The sequence below is a fragment of the Maniola hyperantus genome, chromosome 17 (genome assembly GCF_902806685.2).
Source record: "Maniola hyperantus chromosome 17, iAphHyp1.2, whole genome shotgun sequence".
NCBI lineage: Eukaryota > Metazoa > Arthropoda > Insecta > Lepidoptera > Nymphalidae > Maniola > Maniola hyperantus.
In genome coordinates this window covers 9,945,375-9,952,305 of record NC_048552.1, presented here as the reverse complement: position 1 = coordinate 9,952,305, position 6,931 = coordinate 9,945,375, and the positions used below count along the sequence as shown (strand labels likewise).

At 40.5% G+C, this 6,931-nt stretch overlaps 1 long non-coding RNA gene across 1 annotated transcript; it reads right to left on the bottom strand.

The window, feature by feature from the left end:
• Positions 1-2,457: 2,457 nt before the first annotated feature.
• LOC138403470 (uncharacterized) lies at positions 2,458-3,877 on the bottom strand. The gene is made up of 3 exons (XR_011237733.1): positions 3,793-3,877; positions 3,110-3,301; positions 2,458-2,964 (listed from the first exon to the last, which is right to left on the bottom strand). It is a non-coding gene; the product is annotated as an uncharacterized lncRNA (long non-coding RNA).
• Between the last annotated feature and the right edge of the window lie 3,054 nt (positions 3,878-6,931).

Here is a 6,931-nt window from a genome sequence, read left to right as displayed (position 1 = left end):
TGATATCATGCCCAAATATATTCGCTTTTTTACCATCATGAACCTTGTCTAAAGCTGTGATAGGCTGATAGCTTAGTGGTTAAGACGTTGGGCTCCTAGTCAGCGAGTTTGGGGTTCACATGATGACAGTGTTTTCGGGGTGACAATATCTACTTTACTGCCGCGCAAGAGTTCTTCTAAATACGTAATCGTCGAAACATTCACAGCCTACTAAGTACCCAATCGACGAATAGTTACATGGGCGTAGTGTTAATCCAAGCTATAGGCAATTAGATGACAAACCAACAAACAAACACACTCTAGCATTTATTTATTAATATTACCTTTTTAATATCACGCAAAATAAAATAGGAAGTGTTTACACCACGGAGCTTATTAACGCATGCCCATTAAGAACGTGGCAATTATCAGGCGAGTGTACACGCTCGTTTACTTGCCTCAGCAATGTTAATAGTGTCCCGAGGCACTCTGACCGCTGATTGAGAACAATTACACGTGATTGTGCCCCTCGGTCACCGAGATTGTGCGACTCGTGATCTAAACCTTTTTTTATTACAGTTGTTGTTATGACTGTGTCGTGAGCTATGCTCAAATTGCCCACGTCTATTTGATTTTGCGTGATGCATTATAATCTTGTGCTGTAATGTGTGTCAACCCGGAGAGGTAATAACAATCATTTTTGTACGACATAAAAAGTATTTCGTACAAGAAACTTAATTCTATGTTAGAAACGAAACGAAACTATGTTTATTGCTGGTTCTTTTAAGTAGGAAGGGCATTTCGAACTAGGTGCAGTGGTAGATTCACTTGACGAATCAAAAGCACTTTAAAAGTTTATTTAAATAAAAAATATTTTTATTTCTGTTATTTCTATGGCTGAATGGAAAGTTAGGGATAACTCTAAGTGGATCGTAGGCAAATGGAAGCGCTAGATGGAGACAGTGATAATATCAAAAAAGCATAAAACGAAACGCATTAATTAGAAATATCTTGAGGAGGAAATAAATGTAAATGAAAATCATCAAAAAGGATATCATATTTCCAACCATATTTCCACCAAGTGCTCAGCATCATCGCATAACATTACATCCGGTGGTAACACAACCACAACCTAAATGTCATTTAGATATACCAATTCAAAATGTGAAAGTAGAGCCATCAAAAGTGAATTCGTCATGCTAAACTAATAAAATGGAATCGCAATGCTAAATCAAATCATTTACAATTTACAAGCCTCTTATCGGAGCTTATCTTCAATATAATAAAGCACGATACACACCCACTCATAATTAAACTTGTAATAAGTTTCGTTCTCACTATCAGCCTTTATAGACATCCCAACCTCAACACACGTTCCGACCTTCTAATCTATTAACAATTTACTTGAAGCTAAACTAAACCAACTTACCAAAAAAAGTTATAGACGCGTCAATAAGGAAGCTCCAACAGCCGTAAAATTGTAACTTTTTTTCGTCGTTGAAAAGTCGTTAAAATCATTCGCCGAGTTGGACTAATTTTCTAACCTACTTAAATGTATGAAAAAATTTGACTACCGATTTAGCCTGAAATTTGATTTTGATTCAATTCTCTATATAAAAAGTACTTACCAACGACTTCTATGTAGAAGAACGCATAGACGGGTCATTCCGCACAATTTTTTTTGCGTGCTGTAATTCGTCTTTGCTTAAGTTAATATCAGTCCATTGTCATATTAATTGGGACTAATTATTCATATTGTTTGAAATAGTGCTTTGAATAGTACCTACCTACTTACCTACCTATTTAGTCTTATAGTCATCAGTCGTCACCCTATCGAGGTAAGAATTTAGAGTTGTAAGTTGGCATGTGTGTAGAGCCTCGTTTGCACAATTGCGCTTAGTCAGCCAGATGTGGGCACTTGACGCCAGTGTCGCAACGCGAGTCGCACCACTTGACTCGCCCGTGTCAACGCACCTACGCGCCCATTCAGTAAACGCGATTGTTATGCATCCATGAGAAAAACCGGCCAAGTGCGATTCAGGCTCGCGCAACGAGGGTTCCGTACTAGAGTCGTATTTTTTCGACATTTTGCACGATAACTCAAAAACTATAATGCATAAAAATAAATAAAAATCTGTTTTAGAATGCACAAGTGAAGACCTTATACATATGATACCCCACTTGATAAAGTTATCTTACTTAGAAAATTGAAAATACTAATTATTAGTTCATGACCACAATTTAATTTTTTTTGTGTGATGTAACCCTAAATTCACGGTTTTTAGATTTTTCTCCGAATGTCTGCTATAAGCCTACCTACCTGCCAAAGGACATTGCCCAAGTGACTATGGGACTCAGTATCGCTACCAAATAAGTTGTCCACTAATAAAATAGAGCTTAATTTTTAGGATAGTTTTATTACATTTAATTACACATTTAAAAAAAATCTAAACCACCGGATTCCGCAGAATTATGGTGAAGAACGACCTCCGAAATTAGAATTTTCGAAACTGTTAATTCGCTGCTAACTTACGTTTTACTGAAATATTTCTCTTTATTAAATATATTTCTAAAGAAATCTGTATTATAGAAGCCTCAATAGCTCAACAGTTAAAAGGTGTGGACTGAAATCCGAAGGGTCGCCGGTTCAAACCCCACCTGTCGCACTACTGTCGTACCTACTCAGGTGGCACTAGCTTGACGCTTTCGTCCTACGTCGGCAACGATGCGGCAGCATTCTATAGAACGCGACAGGTCAATATGACAATCGGGGTGACGTGCGGCTGTGCGGAGCGTCCCCAGCCTCATACCCCGATTGCCATCTTGACCTGTCGCATACTATGGGTGTCCGCTAGCTGCGCACTGGCATTGGTAGCACACATATAGGCACCGCGTCTAGCCGTGACGTGTAGAAGGCCTCGCGCTCACGTGGAACACCTAAGCCCGCAGCGATGCACGCGGCGTCATGCCACAGCGAGGCGTCACCTATACAGAATACATAACTATATGTTAAACATTGCTTTTAATCAGGTAAAATACAGGTATTTAAGCGGGTAACATATCTGCATATGCCACTTCATCTGTATAGGCTGTCTAATGGGTAAGTAGTACTTTTCATTATTATACATACCAAGTGTGCAGAAATCCAACGCAGAATAATATTTCTTTCCTCAGAGTCTGAAGGCTGTGTGAGGACGTAGAGATATGCCACATGCATAACTCGCACTCTGTGTCCAAATAAAGCAGCAGGTGCTAGCCCGGCTCGGAGAGCTTTTTGTGATGAACCAAAACACTCCATGCAAATGACATGTTCATGTGAAATCTGTCAAATCATATATTTACAATATTAGATAATTTCAAAAGCATTTGCAATTCTTCTTTGATCAGTTAATTGTTTTTAATCAGTTAATTAAGTGAATAATGATAAGATACAACGACTCACACAATCAACACAAACAAAGACACAACTCAACTGTTAGTTATGTGCGTTTTAAGCAATTAAATATCACTTTCTTTAACGGTGAAGGAAAACATCGTGAGGAAACCTGTACGCTTGAGTTCTCCGTAATGTTCTCAAAAGGTGTTCTAACCACATTTCACGACAGTTAGGTTACTTCTAATAAAACGTCGAGGCTTCGACATCACGCAAATAGCTCTAATGTAGCCCTATTTTCCATGATTTACCGTTTTCACGTCACCTTAACCTATTATTTGACATATCGTCGATTCAGAATCAAGCCGAGAGCTTCCTCACTTTACTTCACTCTGCCCTAACACTCTTATAAACCAAATAATTATTTATTTATTACTTACCTACTGGTGCAGGTGAATTCCAAGATCCAAAAGTCGCAGTGGAGAGTCCCGGAAGGAATGGATGACGACATGATGGATTTTCCATATTTTTTTTTTTTTTTTTTTAATACAATAAAACTTAAAGCTAGCCTTATCTAATTACTATATAAATCATGACCGCGTGGAATGGTGCCAAGAATACTGGCTGCATTTCCGCGCTGGACAGCCAGGCTGATCCGCTGCGCAAAAAATGAGCCAGCCCTTCTGTCACCAGTTGAGGCTATTAATCGCGGTGAAATGTCTCGTAAAAAATTTTTAGCACTAAGACTCCATGGCCCCAGGGTCTCCACGGCAAACGGCACAAAAATGTAACTCTCTATAAGAGAGGCATACTTGCGCCGCTTGCCGTTTTCAGCTGTTTCTGCTGCGGCTCCCGGTCTTGATGCTGTCTTCCTGATATGACACGGGGCCAATGTGTCAACGCAAGTTGCGTCCCACATTAGCGCCCGTCCCCGTTCCCAGGGAACCAGCGTCAATCCATCAGGTCTCTTGCCATCATCCCGACTAATCCCTGCCGGCTCAATGAGCGCAGGAATATTTATGGTGGCAAGAGCTCTTTTAATTGTATCGTTAAGAGAGCCATGCCTAAACAGCCTACCGGAGCTCCTTTGGCAAGAGAGTCCGTGGATTCCAAATTTATCAACCTCTTTTCCACACGGACATCTGTGCTGATGGCACAGTGGTGTTCCCAATCTGAGACCTAGAGCCACACGAAAACTTTCGTTATCTAAAAGTGTGCCGAGATTTTTTGATGGCAAGGCATGCAGCCAATACCCAGATTCCTTTTCGGATAATGCTAGAAGCCTGGCACGATCTCTGTCACTTGTAAGATTTTGAACCAAATTCGTATGTGTCAGTTGAACCAATGGCAAATCCCAAAGTTTTTGTGTAGTACGTTCCTTCGGGATGTCGACATTGGGACATCTGACCTTCCAACTCTCTAGGGCCTCTGTGGCATAGGTCAATGATGAATTGGATTTGAGAATTTGAGAGCTAAGCTCTTTTATACTATGCACAGAGGACAGAAAAGCCGGAAGAGCTACACTGGAAATTTTCCTCACGCCGATGCCACCGTACTTGACCGGTAAAGTTGCTTGGTTCCAGGAGTGCTCATCAAAAGTTAAATTTAGAATTTGTTCTAGTGTACTTTTAAGGGTGGCATCCATGTTATCGAGTAGTCCATGAAATTTCCAAATTGGGCTCGCGCGGAGAATGTAAATTAATTTAGGTACAAAAAGGCAATATTTTAGGATCGAAAATGCAATGTGAGAATTTAGAGTGCCCAATTTGTCGGTATTAGCCGAAAATGTTCTGACTTTTTGATCCAAGAGTGGTTGTATGGATTCATTATAAAGAGGAGCACCGAGAAGGCAAAGTGAACGTTTATCAAGTATTTTAATATTAGGTGAAATTTCATTGAATAATTCAGAGGCCAATAGAATTCTTTCTTGCGACAGTTTTTCTGTAAAAAACAATTCGCATTTCGAAAAATTAAGTTCTAAACCAATTTTCCCAAACTGTTGCTTAATATGATTAAGATCTTTTAGAACGTCATCCACGTTGCCCCCAATGGTTCCATCATCAAGATACCATATGTTAAATTTAGATGTTAAATTTGAGATATGGTTATGGATCCCTAAGCTGAACAGGGCCGGACCTAAAGGATCCCCCTGCTGAACGCCTACAGAAGACTTAATATCGCTATCTCCAAAGAATAATTTAGAAGCAGAGCTGTAACATTGCCAAACATATGGGTAAATTTCAGGAAGTTGCGTTGAGACTTCTGTCAGCAAAGTTGCCCTGTCCAAAGAATTAAAAGCATTCTTTACATCTACTTTCAGCAGTACCTCAACCTCGCCATTCGTTAAGAAAGTACGAGCCGAATGAACTGCTGCTTCACAACCTCCTTTACTGCCGAATCCAACTTGAATAGGTTGGAATTTATCCTTTAGGGTAGAGACTATGTGACTACACGCTAATTTTGACGCCAAACGGCGAAAAGTACAGCCAACAGCGATGGGACGGATGCCACCATCTTTCTTATTGAAAGCACAAAGCCTCGCGCCATAAAGGAATGGTAGAAAGGATGAATTTACCTCGCCAGATAACATGAAATTACATAGTCTGGTAATGTCGCTCAGTAGCGCCTTGCCGGCGTCCCCAGCAGTAACTCCCACAAGATCCTTAAGATGTTGTGGCGTTATGCCGTCCATGCCACCAGCAGAGCCACTAGAAAACGACATTATCGCAGCGTAAGTTTCTTCATCCTTTATCTGTAAATAAGAAGTGTTAGAAGGTGGATCTGGCAGCACAGAATCGGTATTTGGTAAGGGATGCTTGTCACGTAAGGCTTCCAGCGTTATATCATTGAATGGAGCCAGTGTATCACTAGAAAACAAAATGCGGGCGGCGTTTTTAAGATCCCCATCCATAACCTTGTTTTCCACAATTTTCTTCAAATTGTAATTTTGTGTTCGAAATGAGCAGTCAGGGATTGGAAAAACGCGATCAGCCAAACTATTTTTTTTAAATTTTGTACATAGCGACCCGATTTCTGACTTATTAACATAGAAATGTCTATATGCAAAAAAAAAGAGGTTTTGCCAATCTAAAAGTGAATTTGATAGCACATTTTGGATTGTATGTGATAAGGATCTAGCTAACGATATCCTAGCTCCTCGCGGAATGCGTTTTATTAATGGAATATTTTGACTGTATTTGGATAATAAAATTTCAAATGGTACCTGGTTATCGCTTCCTGATTGGGTTTGATCGCACATCAAATTTGGGCAAGTAAGAGGCCGTGTAGGCGGTCCGTGACAACGTGCGATGTGAATATTAAGGCCTTTGCGACCCTTAAACTGCCTGCCATCGCTACAGTGGGGGCATTCTAGGTATTCACCTTGAGAAGCACTGGGGTTCATACTTCGAAACACGTAAAAATAAAAACACTAAAACACTACACAATAGCGTCTATAAGCGCGCGGAGCCCCGACAGCGGCAACCAGGAGGCCTGCAGAGCAGGCGCTGCCCGTTGAGGCCCCTGAAACAAAAAGTGCTGTTAGTATCGCATATCAGGCGTGAAAATAATACCACGGGG